General features: G+C 36.9%; 2 protein-coding genes across 14 annotated transcripts in view; one reads left to right on the top strand and one right to left on the bottom strand.

Annotated features, from left to right (window-relative positions):
- Positions 1–25,242, bottom strand: part of LOC137239477 (ADAMTS-like protein 3) — a 1,132,820-nt gene that overhangs the window by 27,813 nt on the left and 1,079,765 nt on the right. For 11 of the 13 annotated variants that reach the window (XR_010949389.1, XR_010949386.1, XR_010949388.1 and 8 more), the window contains one exon: positions 2,897–3,034. The gene's annotated coding sequence lies outside the window, so the exon portion shown is untranslated. Of the gene's footprint in view, positions 1–2,896; positions 3,038–5,773; positions 7,895–20,240; positions 21,023–25,242 lie in introns of those variants that run through there. The other 2 variants (XR_010949392.1, XR_010949394.1) reach the window with 2 other exon arrangements.
- LOC137239479 (uncharacterized) overlaps positions 7,299–25,242 on the top strand; it is a 105,926-nt gene continuing 87,982 nt past the window's right edge. Inside the window, exon 1 of the mRNA XM_067764816.1 lies at positions 7,299–7,309. The gene's annotated coding sequence lies outside the window, so the exon portion shown is untranslated. The remainder of the gene's footprint in view (positions 7,310–25,242) is intronic.

Raw genomic sequence — 25,242 nt, 5'->3', positions numbered from 1 at the left:
GCACAAAAACTGCAACTGTTTGTATGCTGAAGTTTTTTATATGGCTGCTATTACTGAAGGCGTTGTGTTTATATAGGAAAAGGAGTATATTCTTCTCCTTCGAAAACTTTCAGACTTAATCAATAAAGCCTTCGAAGCAATTAACGAACTGTCACGCTTACACCCTAAGTAAAGATAATATTTCTACACCTATAGACAACAGATAAACTGGGAACTGCTTCATTGATAGGCATACAGAAATGCAACGAGTGACCTCCCGTCGATGGTATATGAGTTGTAAAGATGATAAAGAGGAGGAAACGGTACATCACGGCAGTACGACAATTTTTTGGTAGAACCTTTTTCAGGCCCTCAAAACAATTGAAAGAGGAGGGGTAATGGTGTCGTTTTGTAGTATAACAAGGGGCCTAGTAATACTCGACTATGTGTACCTGCGCGGCAGCCACTTCAACCTAACCTAACCACAGTAACATCTCGAGAAACTGCGCAGCTGATGACCTAGCAAGGGAAGACACCAGACTGCAAACAAAAATCTTTGCCGGCTGGATGAATCCTCCTCCAAATACTTGCAAGTACTGCCTGCGATCTCAGTTCATGGAAAAAGCTTACGCGAGGTGGGCGCCGGAACCATCATGTAGGGTGTAGAGGAAAATCTGTACCAAGCTGGACGAAAAGAGAGCGCAATCGGTCATACTTCTGAATCGCCCCTCTATTATCCTATAAGTGGGTTTTCTAAAAGGTCACTGTCTTATGGGTGCGCATGGTGCTCATATGGGCCTGCATACAAATTACTTCTGCCGCAGCTGCAAGGACGAGGAAGAGATAGAAAGAAAAGAGCCATTTATATGCCATTGTCTCGCCCTTTCGAAGACCACGTACCGGTACCCCACACACATTAATTTTGGTGTCTTGAGAAGCTAGAATACGCAAATAAAAACGAAATTCTGCGCTACATTAGGCAAACACGCTAGTCTAGCCTCATGGGTGTATGAACCAAGCTCTACAGAAAAGGAAAAATGGTTCCTTCGTGGTATCACAATGGTCCTCAACGTTTTGTTTGGCTCCTAGATAATTGACTGCCCTAACATGTTTGTCTATTAGATGAGAAGTAGTTGTGGAGGCATATGAGGCTGACATGTTCTCCGGTATAATGTAGACACACTTCGAGGATAAACTGCTTCGTGAGCATTCTTTGTGGCAAGTTTCTCTTGCCTAGATTTCTGCCCAAAAGGGTTATGGTCGTCTTGAAGTTTAACAAACAGTTACCAGCTCTTGGTTTCGTATCATTGAATTTTCATTAATTTGTGTATCAAAACTCTCATTTAGGGTCAGTTAGGGTCAGTTAGGATCATTGTGTGTCACTTTCCTTATCAAAATAGAAGAGGGAAGTGTTGCCATGGTTGGTTGGTTGTTGTGCTGCCCGGATACAAAAGAACTCGAGCCTACTTTTTCCTGAAACGAATTGCAGCTGTTTTAGTAGGGCTTTTATGTCCTCAAACCCTTCAGTTCGGCCAAAGAAGCTGTCTTTCACGAAGCATTCAGGCACTTTCTGAAATTCCGATGATATATAACTGCCCATAGTTTGAAAAATCGAGCTGGGCACCCTCGGGGTAGCGCACGACCAGTTCTCTGCTTCCATCTCCGCCGTAGCTCCTACAAATGCTGTTAAAAGGGATTACCATTCTCTCAGCATGTAGGCCAAACGGCGGGGGTCTCGTGATTTTGGCATTGATCCTAAATATTTTTTTCTTGACATATCTATTATTATTCTCTTACCTTAATTATAAGTATATAAGTATATATTACATGTGTTCAAGGAGTACCAGCTGGAGGCCGATCTCTATACAATCTGGTAAGTGTGTGAGTATATAGCATTCTTTTGCTAATTCATAAAAATAATAATAAATTCTTACATTAAACAATACTCAGCTGAAAGATATTACAGATGTGTCCATCTAAGACACATCAAAATTTATGATGCATAATTGTTTTTGTTATGTTTTATGATGCATAAAAATATATCCATAAAAATTACAATCTTGAAATTAAAAACTCCAAAAACATTTAAAATTTGCAACTAAAAAATGTTGGTTCTAAAAGCAACAAAACACGCTAGAAATGAACCAAAATATTTGTACAGATGTAAGCAGGCAAATCTGTCACTAAGTATCTTAGTATTTATGTATATACAACGATTAATAATATGATGGACAATGCCCATAATGCAATGCAATGACGAACAGCCACAATAACAACAAACGACAAGGCAAGTATATTAAAGAATAAGTGAAGGCAAGAAAAAACGAAATGTGAAACAAGGAATAAACAAATCAACAAATGAATGAACTAACAAACGAACGAACGTAGAAATGAACGAACTAACAAATGAATGAACTTACAAATGAACAAACAAACAAAGTCACAGACGAACTAACCTACCAACGAATGAATGAACAAACAAGTAAACGAATGATCTAACAAACAAAGAGAACCAGAACAATTAAATGAACGACAAACAAATATTTATTTACAACAATAATGTGTAATTTACCAGAACTAGGAAAATAGTGAGTGACCATCAGAAGAGCGGAACAAGAAAACAACAATAACAATGAAAACCAAAAGCCGGTGGCATTTGGTTTATTTTATGTTGGTCTTGTCATTCCTGTTTTCATGTTTCCACTTCTAAATTGCCGGTTAAATTGTAAGCGCACGAGCAACATAAATTTTGCAGATAGACAGCTGCATACTTTTAGGCTGTGACGCTGCCAATTTGTATGACATTTGGACTGCCAGTTTAACAGGATTAAGGTATTTTTTCAACTTGGTCACTAATTGTATTGCTTTTCCACAATACACATTATAACTTCCACTTCTTTTGGTTAGAGCAGCTCACCTGCAAATTGCTGAGTAGCGCCTGAAAGTATGACATAGCAAGTAAAATATTTGTGCGACTACCGCCATTGCTAGCGCTTGAGGATTTCGTAGAGCCACCGCTGTTGTTTTCATCACCGACCTGCTGTACTAACTGCGACTGCTAAGCGTTGAGGCAAAGAGTTGGTAAAAGGAGTGCGAAGAGGTAGCGATAGAAGAAGAAAAAGTAGAAATAAGATGAAAATAGACAATTTATTTGTAAGCAATTAGTTGTAATGGATATTTTTGTTGTTTTTCTAATTTTCGTAAAATGAAAGTAGAAAACAATCGAATAAAAAGATGCAACTTTTTGACTGCGATTCCATCCAAGAGCCAACAAAAATGAGAATAAAATTTTAAATCAGAAAATCAAATATTACAAAATTTCCCCAAAATATGTTTACGCTCACATAGGCAAAGGAAAATCTCAACAGAAAAACTACCAAAACAAATAAATTATGTTCTCTTCAAATAAAAGCGAAAAATCAAACATTGAAAGAACGAGTTGTAGAAAATCAGTTAAGCAACATGAAAATTGTATACAATTTCATATTTGAACGCTCACAACTACAACAACAATAATAATAATACAAACGAATAATGCGATTTGTCCTTGCAATTGTTCTGAATTCATTCGTCGACCCTGAGCAAGGATACGCGCGCATCCTTATTTGATTGTTTACACACTGTCTTGCTTTCATGCTTCCTTGTTTGCTTTCATACTTGCCGCCCTCTCACCCGCTTTCACCTTCTGTCTCTCATTTAAGGAATGTAAAATCTTAAATCCGAAGCTCATCATATATGGTCATATATATGTACTTATATTTTTGAGGTACCCACAATTGTTGTTTCAAATATTGTAATATCCGCTCAGTCCGCTGCTCATGTTCTCTTTTATGCAGGTTGAAATGAGTGCGATTGTCGTGTACGTAACCAAGGACTTGCTCATATGTATTTGCTAAGTGTGTTACCAAGTTGGCATGTGTACAATGAACGTATTTTTAATTAAAAGTACATATTAGCTTTATTAATTAGTTTTGTCTGTTGTTTTCAATTTGGTAATATTCCATCGTACACTACTACAAAACCAGAGTTTGGAGCAGTGCACTAAATTTTGACTAACAACACTTACAGCTTAAGTGGGCTGACAAATTAAATGGATTTACACTAAAATGACAGCCCTTGGTAGGGAAAAATCCCGAGTTTTGGGAAGCTGCCCTCCCTATCCCAACTGATGCCCGTCAAGGGGAGCATGCTTTCCGGCAACATTTTCCGGTGGAAGCCGCAACTCTAGCTAGAGAATGTGGCCTCATAAGACAGCACGACCCCGGCGACCGCCAAATAAGGAATATAAACCAACGCATCAGATTACTTGTACATGAACACAAGCGGGCGAAATGGGAGGAGCACTTAAAGAATTTTAACCTCTCTGCCGGTGTAGGTAAGCTTTGGTCCACCGTAAAATCCCTATCGAACCCGACTAAGCACAATGACAAAATCTCCATCGCCTTTGGCGATAAAGTGCCGTCGGATGCGGAAAAATGCGCGAGCGCTTTTTGCCGACAATATATAATGCATTCTACGGTTGACAAAGTCAGACGGCGGGCCAACAGACACGCACGCAGGCATAAATACAGCGCGTCCCCAATTAGCATCATCGCCAAAGAGGTTGAAGATGCCATCGCCTAAACCATATAAACCGTCTGGGCCTAGACGGCATAGCCATGCCGATGCTTAAAAGCCTAGGCAAAGAGGGATTTATTTATCTAACGCATGTCTTCAACTTATCCCCATCCACCTTTGTCATCCCCGACAAATGGCCGAGGTGATTCCGTTATTAAGGCCTGGGAAACCACCTAACATAGGAGATTCTTATCGTCCGATATCTCTCCTATCGCCAGTAGCCAAGACACTTGAAGCCATTCTGCTTCCCTACTTCAATGCAAATTTGCGTCTTGCCAATCATTGCGCATTAAACCAAAACCCCCACCATAGGACAGTACTCGTTGCGCTAGACCTGTCAAAAGCTTTTTATACGGTCAACCACCGCACGTTACTGCAAGACCTGTTAGGGTCACCCCATCCCCCAAGTCTCTAAAGGTGGGCCGCAAATTATCTGTCTGGTCGGCAAGCATCGGTGAAATTCAGGAACATAGCATCGGTGAAATTCAGGAACATAACATACAAACCAAGAAGAATTAAACAAAGGATGCCACAGGGTGGTGTCCTATCCCCACTTCTACAACATAAAACTATTGCCATATACCAATATATGATCTTGAAAACAGTATCGAGACCGTCCAGAAAATAATCTTTGAATAGTCCCAAAAATCGCGAAATCTATTACCTTATACCCTGGGACCCAATACAGATGTACTCTTCTCTTTCTGATAGTTAGCAGCGAACGAAGCTAACTGGTGGCAGCAAAAGAGACGAACAAGAAGCGAGAGAGTTGAGTTGTACTTTTACCGGCAAAGTAGAAAGATCCATCATGTCTTAAACTAAATTCATTATATTAAACTTTGTATCTCTTTTTTAACATTTTGTTGAAGACATGAGTCGAATATACATATACATACACACACAATATTAATATATATAATACTTACATCTTAATGCTTACCTTAAATTTGTAATATATACCTACCCTTTTTAATTATGTATAGACATTTCAGAAATACTTACCCTTACTTGAAATACTTACCATTCAGAAATATTTAATTGTATAAAATCACATACTCATACTCATACTCATATTTTACATTCACCCTGTATCGATTTAGTAAGCTACCGTTTGCCTAAAATATGCAGATTTAAGAAATGCATACATATTTTCCTATTTACCTATTTATATACTTACCGTTTTTCTCTCTCCTTAAGTTAAAAAGTAAGCGGTCCAACTGAATGCATTTAAGTTAGTTGTTCGCCATCAGCCTAACTATATTGACGCCTCTAAAATTAAATGAACCTAAAATCGCGTCAAAGATACATACCTACTAAATAAATAAAAGTGTTAAATCCCAAATCGCTGAAACAAAGACTTAAATAATAAACATTAATATTAATAAAGTTTATATTTATATATATACAAACCGAAAGTTATCGCATTATTTTATTTCTTTCGCAGTAAACTGCTTTCCCCTTATCTTCCGTGTGCACATACCACACATAGTGCATTTTTATACATGGTCCTTTTGGAGCCATAAAAGTGAGCTAGTGACCTACAAAATACTCAAAATTTAAATAAAAATTAAATATAATTAAATCGATTTTCGCCACGCGTTGACTTTTTAAAATTGTGAAAATAAAGTAAAAAATTAAAAAGAAGAGTGCAGTGAAACATTAATCTAATCACGTACATACTTATGTACATACAAAAAATACCGCACATTAGGCTGAACTAAGAAAAAGAATTCGTTAAAACAAAAAAAAAAAAAAAAAACAGAAAAAATACAATAATCAACAAAACTTTGTAAAGCCTACTGTGCAAATACAAAACAAAAAAAAAGAAATACTTAAAGGCTTACATTGTACACAAGTGAAAATAAAGAAACAAAAAAGAAGTATATTGAGAAAATTTTTAGAAAGAAAAAATTAAAAGTGCATGATTTAAAGTAAAAAAGAATTTTGTGCATGCCAAAAGGAAAACCGCAAAAGAGTACCTACATATAAATAGAGCGGAGCGAAAAAAAAAGGAAATCAACAGAGTGAACAAATTTACAATTGGAAAAAGCCGAGACACAGTATAATTGAGAAAAAAATTTTTTGTGGAAGTGGAAAAAAAAGGTTTTGGAGCAGAGTTACATATAATAATAAATAGTGCATAATAGGGTGTGCAACAAAAATATAACAATAGAAAATCCAAAAAATCGAAAAAAGAAAAAAATTTTATACCTACCTGTGGAGAAAAATATTAGCTTACGTTCGAAAAAAAATATTTACTCAAAGTAAAGATTCATGCGGAAAAGAAGAAGAGCGGTATAAATTTTTAAAAGAGCTGTGAAAAATAAAACCACACGAATAAATATTTCTTTTTAACACGAGCAGTAGACCTGCAAAAGTGGTGCACCAGAACCGTGAAAAAAAACACCTGAAAAAAAATATAAAAAAGGTTAATATAAATGCGGTGTTCGAAAAAATCGGAAAAAGAAACGAATTAGCGTGGTTTACATAACTGTGGTGCTCCGGAAAAACCTGCAAAGAAACGAATAAATTGTTGAAAAGAAGAATCAAAAGTTAGCAAAGAGGTGATCTGCAAACCTGAAACATAAAGTTAATAAGAAAAAAGGAAAAAAAAAAAACAGCACGAAATCTTCCCTTCCACAACAGCAACAAAAACATTCAGCAAGCTACAGTCCCATAAAAGCAAAAAAGCCCTAGTAACAGCAGACTAGCGGTAAGTCTCAATTTAAGAAGTATATAAGTAGCGGTCGTTAATTAAAGTTAGTGAACTTTAACTCTCCTCCAAACGGTAACAGTATATATCCTACATATACTTACCGATATTTCATTTTCTCAACACACTCTTGTTCACAAGAAATCTCTGGAAAGAAACCGTTACTAATATACTTATAACATAATATTCTCAAATCCCATCACGTATATACCCCACGGCGTATTAACTCTCCATACCCACTGGCACATTCCCGTTATCAATTGCTGTTTCACGGGAATAAGAGCACTGTATTGAGTCTCTCGTTCTCAATCCCAACAAATGAACAAAATATAACCGCAAAATTCCCAAATTCGAGTCTCCCACTTGTGCCAGTTTATATATTAAACATATATATATATATATAAATCTAACCCCAATCAGTTAACTGCACTTAGACGCGCTAAGGTAGTACAGAAACAAGTACAACAAAACACCTTCACTAGGGTGTATTAACAAAACCCCAGCAACGCGTATAATTGCGCAGACTTTAACTAAGTAATATTTAAAAATATTTGCACAACTGAAAAATATTTCATATATTTTTTATTTTTCCAAAAAAAAAAAACAACAACGACCCACCCTAATATAAACACAAGTTAAGTGTGTACTTTCGATTTTAAATAAAACAATATACTTTATTTGTATCTATATGTACTTTAATGAATTCTAAACTGAAGTTCATATGCTTCAGTGTAATAGAAGACTAACTTATTTCTATGCTTAATCGTCTATTTATATGCTCTGGTTTCTTTTGTTTAGTGGCTGCTGATAATGTTCAAAAAAAGATCTTGCTGATAATGTTTAAGTAGAAATCTTATCTATGCTTACAATGGTTGAATAGGAATCTTTTGTTCGCTGATAATATTTTATTTGGTTTTGTTTATGTTTTGTTTATGTTTGTATTTGGTTTATGTTTAAATAGAAATCTTGTCTTTGCTTACAATGTTTTGGTTTCTGATAATGGTTAATAGATAGATAGACAATGTTTAAAGAGGAACATACTTTTTATGTAATCTACTGATTCTATATCATACATGGGATGATGTTATCGGTACAGTAGTGTATTTTCTGTTGCACTAACTCTCCTCCCTCTTAAAATTAAATGTCCTCATTTACAATTTGGACTCTAGTAATTTTTGTTTTCTTTCTTCATGGTCTTTTTGACATTGTATTAGTGCTCTTTGATAAAGTATATTCCTTCTCCTTACTCTAAATTCTAATAATAGTTTGGTTATTGTGATTAATAGGGTTATAATTAATATAGTTATAAATGTAGTCTTGATTGGATTTTGTTCAATTGGTACAAATATGGATAATATTTCGTCTAGATTATTGAACTTGTATTCTGATTGAGATTCTAAGTATTCTAATATATCTAGATTTTCTTTATGCTTTTTATGGAGTATTTTTACCATAGTTTCCCTAATGTTTATATATACTTCGTTATTTAATGTTATATTGGTTTTGAAATAAATTGAAAAATCTCCATCTAAAATCTCGTTGTTTAATATATTCAATCCCCTAATAATAATGTTTCCGTTACCATAATTAATAAAGGGAGGATTCTTTTCTTTTATCATTTTACATTGAGCATTATTTTTCTCTAATATTTGTATTGTACATCCGTCCTTTTTATTCTGCTTACATATAGTTTGATCTATAAAATCTTTACATTTATTGATTCTTACGTATTGATTTCCTTTACATAAAGCAATATTTTTATCCATAACTAATTTTCCTTTTTTTGAAGCTAATGAGTGGATGTAGAATTGTTCACATTTTTCTTTGATTTTTGGGTATTTGTAAACTGTTACAAAGTTTTGTTTGAATTTAACAATTTTAATTTCTGCATATTCTAAAATATTTATGGTTAAAACATTTGTTTTTTCTTTCGCAATGATTTCTGTAATTTCTTCTGAGTCCAATGAAGTTGACAGGAAGTTGTTATTTTTTGCTAAATTAATTGTAATTAGGAGAGTATTAAGTTCATTGTAGACTTCTGTGAGTATTAATTTTTCAGAGAAATCCTTGGGGTTTAATTTGTTTAACATTTTTTCGAAATTACTATTTATTATTTTTTGTTTATTGTGTCCCTCAATTAGTTGATTGATTCTTGTCTGTATCTCTACTTCATCATCGTGGTCTGGTGTACCTGTTATCCATTTTAATATTGTCCCTAAAGCGTTTAATCCTCTTTTAATTTTTCGGTGTAATATTTTCGCTTCAGGATTTGAATCTAAATTATATTTTGAGTTTAATATATTTTGGTAAGGTGTTAATATTCTAGTTAAATTTGTAATATGATATAAATAATCATAGCTATCAAATATAAAAGCTGGATTCGTTTCTATTAATATATAATCTTTTCCTTTCAGGTCTGTAATACTTGTGTCTGAACTAATTCTGTTTATGCACAGCAAGATTATTATTATTGTGAGATTCATTTATAGTTCGTACGGATGTTATCTTTGTGTATTATTCTTTTATCAGTTGTTGTGACTGTTTTACCGTTATCCTGTTCAATTATTTTTTTCATAAATCTATCGTGTTTTTTATTTCTTCGGCTTCTCTTAACGTAAATAATATCACCTTTCTCGTAAATAATTTGTTTGTTCGGTGCCTTCTGTTGGGTGATATCTCTTTCTTGCTTATAACGAATTCTGTTTCTGATGACTGTATAGTCGTATCCTCCCCTGTTGAAAAAAACGTCCTCGGGTTTATGTCCTGTGACCGAGTGAATGGTTTTATTGTACTGTCGTACTGCTTCGAATATTACCTCTTCGTGTTTACCTTTGGTTTCCTTTACTAGTAAGTTAGTTAGCTCCACTATTGTGCTGTGCGTCCGCTCTACTTGACCGTTCGTTGTCGAATGTTGTGGTGTCACTGCTGTGTGCTGTATATGTAGTCGATCGTATAAGGATTTTGCTACTACATTAACATATGTCGGGTCGTTATCAGTTGTTAGGTTCGTTGCGTATGGGAATATTTGGGATAGTATTTCATTCAAATATGTGTATGAGTTTTTCTTATCTGGTATTTTTCTTATATAGCAGAATTTTGAGTATCTATCTACTGTAGTTATATATATTTGGTTGTCCATAAAAAATGTATCCATGTGCAGATGTGTACCTACTTCATTTGGTATTGGTGTTTTTCCGTAAAGTAATTTATTAGGACGTCTGTCGTATTTACATTTTTTACATATCTCACATATTTGTGCTGCCTTCTTTGCCATATCTCGCATGTTAGGCCAGTAATAGCTCTCAGACAGTTCTTTTATATTATTTCAATAATTTCTATGTGCTCTTCTGTGTATTTGTTCAACTATCTCATTCTGTTCATTTTCGTCAGTGATGTCTCTGACTAATGCATTTGTTATTACAAAAGTAGTGGTTGGGAAAGTTTGTACTAGTGTAGTTTTTATTTTGTATAGAATTTCTTCGGTAGTGATTATGGCGTTAATATTGTTTGGGTGTAGTACGCCTTTAATATCACTTATCAATTGTTCTATAGTTGTGAAGTATATGGTATGTCTAAATTTTCCGAATATATTTTTACTTTCTATTCTTACTAATCCATTGTTAGTTTGGATAATAATTTGATTATTAAAATGGTTTTAGCTAGTGCCTACCCTTCTTATGGTTTCAGTGGGTGAGCTGAGTTGAGAGTGCTGCGATTCTGAGTCGGTTAATTGATTAATTTGTTGCCGACTTAGTGCATCCGCAACGATGTTTTGAGAACCTGGTTTGTATACCAATTTGGCACCGTATTCTTCTATTTGGTTTTTCCACCTTTTTAGTTTATTATTAGGGTTCTTCTCTGAAATAGAGTAGGTTAAGGACTGATGATCCGTATAGATTGTAAGGTCTGATCGTCCATATAAATAGTTTCTGAGTTTTTGTAGTGCCCAAATTATGGCTAATAACTCTTTTTCGTTTGTGCTATATTTTTGTTCCGTCTCGCTTAGTGTTCTGGATATAAAACAAATGGGATTTCTACCTTGGGATAATACAGCTCCTATGGCAAAATTACTTGCGTCCGTGGTTAAATCAAAGGGTTTATTGAAATCGGGTTGAAAGAGTTCGACTTGTGCTTGTAATTCCTTTTTTAATATATTCATCGCTTTTATGGCTTCCTCATCTAATTTTATTTGCATTCTTTCACTTTGCTTTTTCTTTACGATACCGTTTTCTCCTCTTAAAAACAATGTTAGGGGTTTGGTAATCTTGGCGTAGTCTTTGATGAATTTTCTATAATATCCTGCTAGCCCTAAAAATGATCTTAATTCTTTCAGATTCATAGGCACAGGGTAGTTTTTTATGGTCTCAATTTTTTGTGGGTCTACAGTTATTCTGTTATGTTTAATAATTTGTCCTAAATATTCAGTGCTGTCTTTGAAAAAATGAGATTTTTCATATGAAATCTTCATATTTGCTTGACGCAGTGCATTTATAACAATTCTTATGTGTTCCATATGTTCATCATGTGAGGATGAATATATTAACACATCGTCTATATATACATGTACGAATTTTCCTATGTAATTTCTTAATATGTCATCTACGCATCTTTGATATATTGAAGGTGCATTCTTTAGTCCAAACGGCAGCCTTAAGAATTCATATTTTGCTCCGTTTATGCTAAAGGCTGTCTTTTCGGTGTCTGACTCCTTGATTTTTATCTGATGGAAACCTGCTTCCAAATCTAGGGTTGTAAGAACAGTTGCTTTACCTAAATTCTGTATTGTCATGTTGACATCAGGTATGGGATATCTATCGGTAATGGTTTCGCTATTCAATTTCTGGAAGTCTATGACCATTCTTCTCTTAGGGTATCCTAACTCGTCAGTTCCTTTCTTTGGTACAGTCCAAACGGGTGAGTTATAGGGACTCTTACTGGGTTTAATTATATTATTCTCTAGCATTTTATTTATTTCTTTATTTATGAAATTATTGTCTGAAAAGGGGTAAGGGTACTGTTTCGTCCATATAGGCTCTTCAGTTTTAGTGCGAATCGTGGTTTCAATTGTTGTTGTAAATGGTAAAATAGGATTTGTTTCCTCATTAATTCTCATAATTTCTTCAACCTCTATTTGCTCTCATCTATTGTGAAATTTACTTGACTGACATCCATTTCTTTTTTCTTCTGCTCTGTTCTCCTGACATACATCATTTTATATTCGAACAGATCTATCTTAGCCTTCATTTCTCTCAAGGATTGTTCTCCTAATATCATATAAAATTCTTTTAATTCTTCGATTTCAAAAAATACTAATTCTTGTCCTAGCATTCTTATCTTCTTAGCTGAGTTTATTGTGTTTGAACCATTCAGAGTTCTACTAACAAATTGTTTAACTGGAAAGGTCTTTCCATTTGGAATATTTTTCCTAATATAATTTAATGTCGAGCCTGTGTCTATTAAAACTAAAAGTTTTTTATTATCATGTAAAATAATCTGAAGACACGGCAGATTATTTACTCGTCTAAAAAAGTAGCTCTATTTTCAAATTCACTTTCATCTATATTTACCTTTAATGACTGATCGCTATTATTATCCGTTATTTGATTGATCCTTTGTAGTTTCTGCGGTACTATATTATATCTTGATGACGTTGGTTGGTGGTTTCGTTTAAATGGTTCTCCTTTATTGGGATTAAAAGGTGCACATCCTGCTCTTTGTCGTTCATAGTTGTTTCTGAAAGGATTCTGTTGATACGATTGCTGTTGTTGATGCTGATTATTCGTGGATTGCCGGAATCTTCCTATTGATGTATCCACGTCCATTGGTGTCGGGTTTGATCTTCCCATATGGGGAATAGGTTGAACTCCTGGTTGATACCTCCTTTCATTTTGTGGCTGTTTAGGGTAGTTATACGCTTCTCGTCGTATCGGATTATTCTGCCTTTTATAAAGAATCTCCGTGGCAATTGCGTATGCACTTTCTAAATCTCTTGGTTTTGCTGCATATAATGTGTGTTGCGTAAATTCATCATTTATGCCATTGCGGAAGCAATCTATGGCCATTTCTTTTGTGACCTGCTGTAGAGAGTGAGTATTCCCTGGGTAATCAATTTCACATTTAGTCATTGCTAAATTAAAGATTTGACAGATCTTGCTGTGGAATTCGGATAGCGTCTGTTTTCCTTGTATTTGTCTTTTCATTTCCTCTATGAGGGCGTTATAGCTTCTAGTATCGGCGTAGCTGTAATCTAGGCGATTGAGTATTGCTTGTAAGTGGAACACTGTGCCATGATTCTGTAGAAGAGTTGCTGGTTCTCCTTCGATCTTCGTGTGACGTATTATAAATAATGCATCGTAATATGGTTTGGTATTAATAAAGGCTTCTATGGGACTCATTGCTGATATAATGGTTGCCCTCCATGTCCTGTATTTGGATGTGTCTCCGTTGAACACTGATAGCCGTTCGAATAGTCTCAGATTTATTTCATTTGCATTGTTTATCCTGGGACTTATCGGTTGGAATTCTTCGATATTAGGTACTTGCGCTTGCCGCAGCTGGGCTAATTGTGCTTCTATAGCGGCATGAGCTTGTTCCAAGGTTACTAACCTTGCTTCCATAATAATTCCCCTGCTTTGGTCAAACACTTGTAATCGTTTTTTGCGGAAGAGGTCCAGTTTTATTTTCTGGTTCTCCTTGTCCTCTTTTTCAGGACGTGTGGAATTTGATTTTTTAGGAGTTCCTTTTATTATTCACTTATTCACTTATTCACTTATTGAGCCCCCAGTTAAGCATGTACTTTCGATTTTAAATAAAACAATATACTTTATTTGTATCTATATGTACTTTAATGAATTCTAAACTGAAGTTCATATGCTTCAGTGTAATAGAAGACTAACTTATTTCTATGCTTAATCGTCTATTTATATGCTCTGGTTTCTTTTGTTTAGTGGCTGCTGATAATGTTCAAAAAAGGATCTTGCTGATAATGTTTAAGTAGAAATCTTATCTATGCTTACAATGGTTGAATAGGAATCTTTTGTTCGCTGATAATATTTTATTTGGTTTTGTTTATGTTTTGTTTATGTTTGTATTTGGTTTATGTTTAAATAGAAATCTTATCTTTGCTTACAATGTTTTTGTTTCTGATAATGGTTAATAGATAGATAGACAATGTTTAAAGAGGACCATACTTTTTATGTAAACTACTGATTCTATATCATACATGGGATGATGTTATCGGTACAGTAGTGTATTTTCTGTTGCACTAACTCACAGTACCGGCACACAATTAAATACATATAAATAAGATCCAGCTTTTGCTCATTTTCTCATCTCGCTGTAAATTCCCGTTCCTGTGTACAAGCATTAGACTGTGTCACAAAATTTATAAGCCGGAAAATAGTTAAGACCAAAATTATATTTCAAACATAGTAGAATTAAAGTGTCCTATCAATTAACATACTACTACCCCACTCAGCACTGTTTTAAATTTAACCAAGCAATACATTTGGAACCCTTCTCATTTGGTATCCCATATTATAATATTATAATTAACACCTGTTTACCCTGAACAAAACCAATATGAGCAAAAAAGCAAATGACACTCTTGATGTAGGTCAACCCGACACAAGTCTTGATACTTTTATTTTCGAAAGCAATAGACTAGAGACCTTTTACTCAAAGTGGTCAGCAACCCTGATAGCTGACCAAACTGAGTCACTTCTCAAGGTAAAAACACAACAGCTCGAAAGATTGTGGGAATCACTCCTAGATTCCTACAGAAATGTATCTCTTTCTCCATCCCATCAGGAGTCCACCGATTCGATAGAGCAAAAATACCAAAAGTGCTCTGAAAGCTATGAAATTTGCATGTCACAAATTATGGACGCCATACAACTACTGCGACCCTCGCCTCAAATATCTCAGCCCTTAAATCCCCCAAATACTTCTAACACATCACAAGTATACCTCAAAGTACCACCCTGCGATACTGAAATATTCCACGGCGGATACGAAGACTGGCCGGCATTCAGGGATATGTTTACGGCAGTCTACGGCAATCATCCCAAACTCAATCAAGCTCAAAAATTATATCACCTACGGCAGAAAACGAGAGGCCAAGCAGGTCAGTTAGTGAAGCAATACCCTCTCACAGACACCAGTTTTCAGTTAGCATGGGACGCCCTCAAAGCTCGGTACGAAAACCGAAGAATATTGGTTGATAACCAACTGAAGACCCTCTTTAGTCTTCAGCAAATTTTCTCAGAAAATGGTGAGCAAATTCAAAAGCTGCAAACCACCATAAATAATTGTTTGTGTACCCTGGAAGCACAAGGTATCCCAACCTCTAATTGGGACCCCATTCTTGTGTATATTTGCTCCTCAAAACTGCCCAGTGAAACCCTGTCCCTATGGGAGCAATCTCTTACTTCTCGGAAAGAGTTGCCACTGTGGTCAGATATGGACAAATTTTTGACTTCCAGATATGAAGTAGTAGAGAGACTCCACAATTACCGACCAGGTAAGCCTAGAAATCCTCTACCAAACTTCACACCCAGGTCCACAAACCAAAACTCAATCCACAACTCCACGTTCTCAAATAAAAACAGAACAAATAATTTTCACTCTAATAATCATCACTCAAAACCACAGCAAGTCTCTTGCAAGCTGTGTAACTCAAACCACTCAATGATGTTTTGCGTGAAATTCAAAGAGCTTACGGTAGCAAACCGCCTCAAATTTGTAAAAGAAAACAATTATTGCGAGAATTGTTTGTCATACTCACATCTCAAGCGTGATTGTCAGAGCAAGTTTTCATGCGTTTATTGCCAAAAACGACATCACTCTCTCCTCCATTGTCAACAACATCAGAACGCATCTCGGGCAACAGGCCTCAGACCCCAAAATACACTAGCCCAAACCACAATCCCATATCAAATAAATGATGAACAAGCATCGACATCAAGGCAAGCAGCGATTGAAGCAGTGGCGCAGAAACACCAGGACTCAACCACCCACACGGTCTCGTCACATTTCTCCAGTAGCTGTGAAACAACACTACTCCCAACGGCACTAGTCCCCATTCACCATGCCGGGGAGTACCATAAAATTCGCGCACTTATTGACCAAGGCTCTCAGAAAACATTTTTGGCAACCCGAATCCAAAAAATGTTAGGCCTCCCAACAAAAAATGCAAGATATGAAATCTCAGGAATGGGAGGCACAGTGGTGCAAAAAGCAAACAAAATCTGCGAGGTAACTCTTTGCTCCTCAGACTTAAGCAAAGAGATTAGCACCAACGCAATTTTGCTCCCACAACTCACTCATTTTCTTCCTAATAAGAAAATCTCAAAAGTCAGCTTAGAGGCATTCCACTCTCTCCAGCTCGCAGATCCTAACTGTCTCAATCCCTCAAAAATAGACATGGTTATAGGAAGCGATATAATTCCCCAAATACTGCTCGATGGTCTGCAACGAAATCCGCAAGAAACCCTTATAGCTCAAAACACAATATTTGGATGGGTTCTCAGCGGACTAGTAAAAGAACTAGTCTCCACCTACTCTACACAAGCCAGTGAATCAACAGAACCGGACATTAGCACTCTACTCAAACGGTTCTGGGAACAGGAAGAGATCCAAACAACTCTATCCAGATCACCGGAGGACCAATTTTGTGAGGCCCTCTACACATCTACAACCACAAGAAGAGAAGATGGACGTTACGTCGTAAAACTTCCCTTTAAAGCCAATTTCCCCCACTCATTGGCACTAGGGCACTCCCGCCCAGCAGCGCAGCAACAATACATCAGTGTAGAAAGGAGTCTGGAAAAAAAGCCCGAATTATGTGAAAAGTACTCAGAAGTACTCACAGATTACCTCCAAATGGACCACATGCAGCCCGCTCCATCAAACACAGAAGTAATCAGAAATGGTAAATATTTCTCATTTTACCTCCCTCATCACGCTGTTCTCAAACCCGACAGCAAAACCACAAAGGTTCGCGTGGTATTTAATGCATCAAAGACATCGCACTCAGGAAACTCTCTGAATGATGTTTTATACCCAGGCCCGATTCTCCAAAACGACTTGACGTCAATAATTCTCAATTGGCGCCTCTACAAGTTCGTGTTCAATGGCGATATCGAAAAAATGTATCGCCAAATTCTCGTTAAGGAAGAGGATCAAGACTTTCAGAGAATTCTCTTTCGGAAAGCTCCTCACCAGCCACTCCAAGACTTTAAGTTGAAAACCGTCACTTTCGGTGTAAACTGCGCTCCATATCTCGCGATCCGTACACTCCACCAACTCGCTCAGGATTGCGAAGAAACTCACCCGCTCGCTAAAGACATCATTCTTCGAGAAACTTACGTAGATGACGTCCTCTCAGGCGGGCATAATATACAGTCCACTCTCGCTTCCATGAATCAAACTATCGAAGCTCTAAAATCGGCTGGCTTTCCACTCAAAAAAATCACTGCAAACAGAGCAGAAATTCTCAATTCGATTCCAGCCTCTGATGTCTTAGATGCGGCATTTCTAAAATTCCATGACACCAGCTCCACTAAAACTCTGGGCATAAGATGGAATGCTCTAACTGACTCCGTTTCGTACTCTTACGACCCAATACCGGACTCTACGTCACACACAAAACGGCAAATACTCTCGGCCGTAGCTAAGCTGTTCGATCCCGCAGGATGCCTTTCGCAAATAATGATCCAAGCCAAAATTCTCCTCCAACAGCTATGGTTAGAAGGTACCGACTGGGATGAGCAGGTAAAACCCGCATCTGTTCATAAGTGGAACACTTTCCGGGAAAGTCTCCCAGCCATAAGCAATATACGTATTCCACGATGGGTGCAATTCGCCCCAAATAAATGCATCCAAATACACGGTTTCTCAGATGCCTCAGAAAAAGCATATGCAGCATGCGTCTATATCAGAGTACAACATGATGAAAACTCCTTCTCATCTCAGCTTTTCGTGGCTAAAACCAAAGTCGCTCCTCTACAGACGATTAGCTTACCACGATTAGAGCTCAGTGGTGCAATACTGTTATCAAAATTAGTAGCAAACACTCAATCCCAATTAAATCTGCCACTAACGCTCTCGTCAGACTCCGCCATCGTGTTGGCTTGGCTAGAAAAACCCCCACATACATGGAAAACCTACGTGGCAAATAGGATCACCATGATTCTACAGAACGTTAGTAACGCATCTTGGCGCCACGTACCCAGTGCTGACAACCCCGCCGAATAAGGAACCCGAGGATGCAAGCCGCAAGACTTAGCTGACTCCTCGTTATGGTGGAATGGACCCCAATGGCTCTCTAAACCAAGCTTGTTCTGGCCAAAATATGTCCCTTCTACCTCAACCCTTCCGGAGAAGAAACTCGTCGAAGCCTGGCATGCTGTCGATCACGCCGATATACTGGAACGATTTTCATCATATCCGCGCGCGTTAAGAGTTGTGGCCTTCATGTACCGGTTTATCCGCCAAACCCAGAAACAACCAATTTCCAGTTCCCTAGTTCTCACGCAAGAAGAACTATATTTCGCAAAAATTAAACTCATCATGTTAACGCAACGCCATCATTTCCCAGCAGAATTCGCGCAATTAGAAGCCTCAAACCACATCAGCAAGAAAAGTTCATTGTTGACCCTAAATCCCGTGCTAGATAACGCTGGCATCCTGCGAGTTAAGGGTCGTTTAGTTAATGCCGATATCAGCGAGAATAAACGATACCCGATAATTATCCCAGATAACTCCAAGTTCTGCTCACTGCTATTAGACTTTCTCCACAAGGATTCGCATGATACAAGCGGAATACTATATTCCCCGCATCAAGCAGAAAGTAAAGAAATGCATATTCCAATGCAAGACGTGCACGATATACAAACAGCAAATGCTTCACAAATAATAGCCCCTCTACCCCCGAACGTGCCACTTACTCAGGGCCATTTCACTTAACAGGAGTTGATTTCGCTGGCCCATTTATGGTGAAAACGTCCCTCTTACGACGAGCTTCTCACACGAAAGCGTACGTTTGCGTATTCGTCTGCTTCTCCACTAAAGCAGTCCACCTCGAATCATGCACAAATTTGACAACTGAAGCCTTCAGAGCCGCATTCACCCCCTTCGTAGGGCGACGCGGATTACCCAACAAAATAATGTCTGACAACGGAAAGACGTTTGTTGGCGCACAACGAGCGATCCAGAGGGAGATAGCCCTATTCCTCAAAGAAGCAGCTGTTGATATTGCACAAAGGTATGCGGTACAGGGCCTCTCTTGGCAATTCATACCGCCGTACGCCCCACACATGGGCGGCCTATGGGAAGCCGCAGTAAAAAGTTTCAAAACCCATTTCACAAAAGTAGCTGGAAATCAAAGGTTTACATTTGAGGAATTCACCACTCTCCTCATTCGAATCGAAGTATTGCTTAATTCTCGCCCTCTGTCTCCCATGTCACAGGATCCAAGCGACTTATTAGCCCTAACTCCTGGACATTTTCTTCGAGGAGCCCCCTTAACCTCCTTACCCGAACCGAATGCCGAAAACGTATCCCCTACTACGAAATGGCAAAGATTAAAGGTTCTGCATCACCAGTTCAGCTCACGTTGGAAGAGCGAGTACCTACAAACCTTGCATAAAAGATATAAATGGAAACATCCCCAACAAAATATTCACGAAGGAGATATGGTCGTTATCAAAGACGACCTTCACATTCAACTGAATGCATTGGACCGCTTTTAAGTTAGTTGTTCGCCATCAGCCTAACTATATTCACGCCTCTAAAATTAAATGAACCTAAAATCGCGTCAAAGATACATACCTACTAAATAAATAAAAGTGTTAAATCCCAAATCGCTGAAACAAAGACTTAAATAATAAACATTAATATTAATAAAGTTTATATTTATATATATACAAACCGAAAGTTATCGCATTGTTTTATTTCTTTCGCAGTGAACTGCTTTCCCCTTATCTCCCGTGTGCACATACCCCACATAGTGCATTTTTATACACATTTATATATATTTGAAATCAGAAATGCTGTCTCTCAGAATGCAGACCAAGCGGCCAGTGTCTCGTGATTGTGGTAATGATCCTAAACATATCTTTTTTATAGTAGGTAGTATTGCTGGCATATGCTGATGGCAATGATATCATCGGCCTGACAACCCGCGCCGTTAGTTCTGCGTACTCCAAACTGGAAAAAGAAGCGGTAGAGATCGGTTTGATGGTAAATGAGGACAAAACAAAGTATCTGCTGTCATCGAGCAAAGAGATATGCGCCTTGGCAACCACGTTACTGTTGGCAACCATAATTTCGAAATAGTAAAAAACTCCGTTTATTTGGGAACCAGCATCAACGCTAATAACAACATCAGCTCTTAAATCCTGCTAAGAATTACTCTTGCCAATAAATGCTACTTTGAACTAGGTAGGCAATTGAAAAGTAAAGTCCTCTCTCGGTAAACGAAAATCATGCTCTACAAGTCAGTTTTCGTACCCGTCGTGCTATATGGTGCAGAAGCATGGACGACGACAACATCAGATGAAGCGGCTTTGGGAGTGTTCGAGAGAACAGTTCTTCGAAAGATTTAGAGACCTCTACGCGTTGGCGATGGCGTTTACCGAAGAAGATTTAATGATGAGCTGCACGAGCTTTACGCAGACATCAACATAGACCAGCGAATTAAAACGCAGCGGCTGCGCTGGCTAGGCCAAGTTATGCGAAGGAAAGATGAAGCAGAGGTAGAGGGCGGCCCCAACTTCGCTGGAAGGACCAAGTGGAAAACGTTTTAAACTCCCATGGTGTGACCAATTGGCGCCGGTTGGCAGCGAGGATGAGCGACTGGCGCAACTTGTTAGACAGTCATAACCGTTTAAACGGTTAAGCGCCATATAAGTGAGTATTTCTTTTCTTTTTTTTTTTTTTTTGTTTAAATAAAAATTTGCTACTTGGTTGATATTTCATTTGTTGTGTTCTCATTGAACGAACTCAGAAATAATCGCAAGTCAAATACGATATTTCCAGGGACGCATTGAGCACATTTTTGGTTGCAGTATAAGTACATCTTATACCTTTAATGAAAATAAAGTTTTTCTTTCATGTCACGCTAAATAATGTATAAAGAAATATTTCTAGGACCAGAATGAGCATTTAATTTATTATTACTCAAAACTTAAGCTGCAATTAGAGGAGGTTTTTAGTCGGGGTGACCTTAGTCCTCAGCAAATACTTATATAAGCTGTCATGGCAAAAACATTTCGGTCCAAGCTTTTCTGAAAGCCGACGGCCTCTTATACGGTGGTCCCGTAAACAAATCATACACACAATTAGTCATGCAAATAAAAGCTTAAGAGCCGCTTAGTGAGGGCATACAATAAAATCACTACCAGCCAGACACAGCATCCCACATCGCCAGTTATGGCATTAATGATATTTTACTGCTATTTAAGCACACATTTAATTACGTTAATTTGTTGTGCGCAGCCATAGCACTATTAATTTTTAAAATTTCTAGCATATTTCACTTATCCACGACAATTAAAATCGCATTATTGTACCGCACTAAAGTAGTTGGGTGCAAAAGTTTTTATGGTAAATGTGAAGGGCCACAATATTTGTAAGGTCAACCCGTTAGTAAATTTGATTGCGTAGAAATGAAAGATGAGCTATTTAAATAGTTAATGACAGGCACCTTGTAAACTAAAGTGGGTAACTACGTCTTTTATGTAATAACTCCTCATAGAAAACTGCGATTTGAAAACGAGTTTTTACATCTTAAAGCTAAGCTATTTGGGGTGGTTATTTGCAATATACATAATGTGAAGAAATCTATAATAGCTTAAACAGGCAGTTAAATTTTTAAATACTTATTGGCTTTTCTTCTGTAAAAAAATATATTTGACTAGTTTTAATTACCAAATTTAAACAGTAGTCACATTTTTCCCAAGAAAAAAAAGTTTGTGTGTTTGTTCGCTGCGAACCAAACGTCCAAACAAGCCTTCAGCGGGAGGATTTCACCACAATTTCGATGAAAAAATAGTAGGAAATAAGTGTAAAACATGAACAGATATAAATGTATTCAAATTTGCATGAAAGTTTTTTCTAATCGTGTTGCCAGGTCAAATGCAACGAACCCGATTTAGAACGCATACTCTCTAAGTTTGTGTCCGTTTATCTACTCATCTTCTAATAAATTTTAATCAGCCCATAAACTTCGAAATCATGTAGCCGATATGTGGATAGCTTCATGGAAACCCGAAGAAAAGCTTTTATCCTGGTATCGGACCAGGGATTTGATTTTTTTAAAGGTTTAGTACGTATCTTGCCTTTCGCCTGGATAAGCAAAACACGACGAAATGCGTAACAATGCAGTGGGCGCTAATTTACACACCCCTCCCCAATTATTTTAATTTTGTTTTCACACTCGAAAAACGATTCAAGTTAATTAAATTTTTTTTTTGTAGCACATTTGCTGTCATGGAAACGCAATTTTATGTAATGCAGCAAATGTGGCTATATAAAACATTTGTGCACATTTGTGCAAATATGGCTAATTTGTTGCAATATTTTAGCTAAAGATGTATATGGCGAAAAGCATATATCGGCATTCTGCCATCTTCAGTGTAATGTTTCGCCTGAGCTGTTGCTGCGGTTCGCCTTATATATTTATAGTTCGTAGGTGCATGTGCAGATATTGTAAAATTGTATGTTTGAGAATGTATATGTGTGTGTTATGTGTTCATTCAGAAACGGGATGGTTTTCACAGATCAACTTGTGTTGTTAGCTGAGTAAGGTAGATGTCACTATTTTTAGTCGTTTGATCTTTTTTGTGTAGGAAAAACAGGACGACAAGTAAGAACGAGGTACTGAGAATACAATAAATATTACAACAAGAAAATATGGAATCCAAACATCAATAAAACAGTCAAGTTGCTGCAAATACAAGAGAAAATTCGGAAACTCAACGTACTCGAAGATATGGAAATATACAATAATAAGAGAACAGGCAAACCCAATATTTGAACCTTTAAAACTTGTTAAAACCGAAAAAAAATTATCACGCAGGTATAACAAGACAAACACGCATCAAACAAACAAAAAACAGTGACAATGAACCAAATCAATAAACACGCACAAAACGACAAACAACTGAAATTACTGACTTCTACCTGCATCAACTAACCATACAAGTTGATCAGTGAAAATCATCCATGTTTGTTTGTTTAACGGTGTGTTCAATTTATGCCTAATATTTAAGAATTCATGAGCTTAACACCGGCTTATAATAGTTGAATATTATTTTGTTTCTTTTAAGACAACAAAAAAAAAATATATTTACTGGCATATTGCGACGGTGCCATTTCTAAAACCGCCACATAATCATCATCAGGCAATTTCGTAATGTTATCAGAGGTTTCACCGAGATTCGAACCGAGAATCACACGGTGAAACAGCAGTTTGTTTTTATTTTCTTGCTTATTTTAGTCTATATCATTTTTACACTTACAACACAATTGAGACATTCTGTCTCTATATTAATTTATGTGTTATGTAGATTTGTTTTTGTAAGGTTCCCTTTTTCGTTGCGAATGAACAAACAAACTATAAACATAAGACAGAAAACAACAGATCATAACGAAAAATTACACTGAAGATGGCTCAACGTCGACACCGGTTTGTTTCCAAATCAAATTAGGTCAGAGATGACGGAACATCGTTCCAATATACCTCAATTTACCACCCTTTCGGAAAATCATACGCCTTATCTACTGCATTAAAAAAAGGTCAGCGAGAGCTTCAATTTCAATGAATTCCTGCAATAAGTAAAGTGCTAATAACACAGGCCGCCAAAATGAGACCGATTTTTTTGACCATAAACCAGACCATACTTTCCTAAAGGTTTTCGATGCGCTGAATTCAAATCTGGACGCGGAATTGCTCTATCACTTCAGGATTTTGAGATATCCTAACCTAAATGTGCAAAAAACATCGTTTTTGCCTATTTTTGAGGTTATATATAAACGACAGATTTTTTTTTTTTTAAAGCACACATAGCATCTTAAAGAAGAAGTCTTTCTCTTACGAATGGCGTTGAGTTTGCTCAAATATTTTTTTTCGCTAAGATAGAGCAATTTAAAGTTTATAAATTACTACTACTGCATCATACCTACGTTAATTCAGTGGTTTTTCAGCCACAGGAAAATTAGCAAATTTATAAACTTTAAATTGCTCTATCTTAGCGAAAAAAAAGATATTTGAGCAAACTCAACGCCATTCGTAAGAGAAAGACTTCTTCTTTAAGATGCTATGTGTGCTTTAAAAAAAAAAAACCTGCGTTTATATATAACCTCAAAAATAGGCAAAAACGGTGTTTTTTGCACATTTAGGTTAGGATATCTCAAAATCTGAAGTGATAGAGCAATTCTGGGTCCAGATTTTAATTCAGCGCATCGAAAACCTTTAGGAAAGTATGGTCTGGTTTATGGTCAAATTTCTTGTCGGCCTGTGTAATCAGTGGGATTGTTAGAACGAAGTTTACGCATTCACTGTGATATGCCAGCTTTTGCCTTCACCAGAACATTAACCAGCCCGGCATCGGCAACAACCTACTCAACAGTGGTTTTGCAAATACTCTGCAACTTTCGCAGTAATTGATGATAATAATATTTTCTGTCGTAAATCTCTTTTCCATTGTATGTAGCATTTCGTAACTCTTCATCAGTTTAAGCTTAGAATGTAACAAAACGAGAGGCACTTTTGTTTCACTGCACCACTTTTGATTCATAATCTTATACACTGAAATCAAGCTGCTAAACCGTATGTACCAGACGAAGCATGAAATGCTTATAAAAAACATGTTTCACTTGTACAATTCCCGCCAATTTGCTAATTTGTTGTTACGCTACGATAGAAATTC

The sequence above is a fragment of the Eurosta solidaginis genome, chromosome 2, assembly GCF_040869045.1.
Source record: "Eurosta solidaginis isolate ZX-2024a chromosome 2, ASM4086904v1, whole genome shotgun sequence".
Lineage (NCBI taxonomy): Eukaryota > Metazoa > Arthropoda > Insecta > Diptera > Tephritidae > Eurosta > Eurosta solidaginis.
This window is presented reverse-complemented; position numbering and strand designations above follow the sequence as displayed.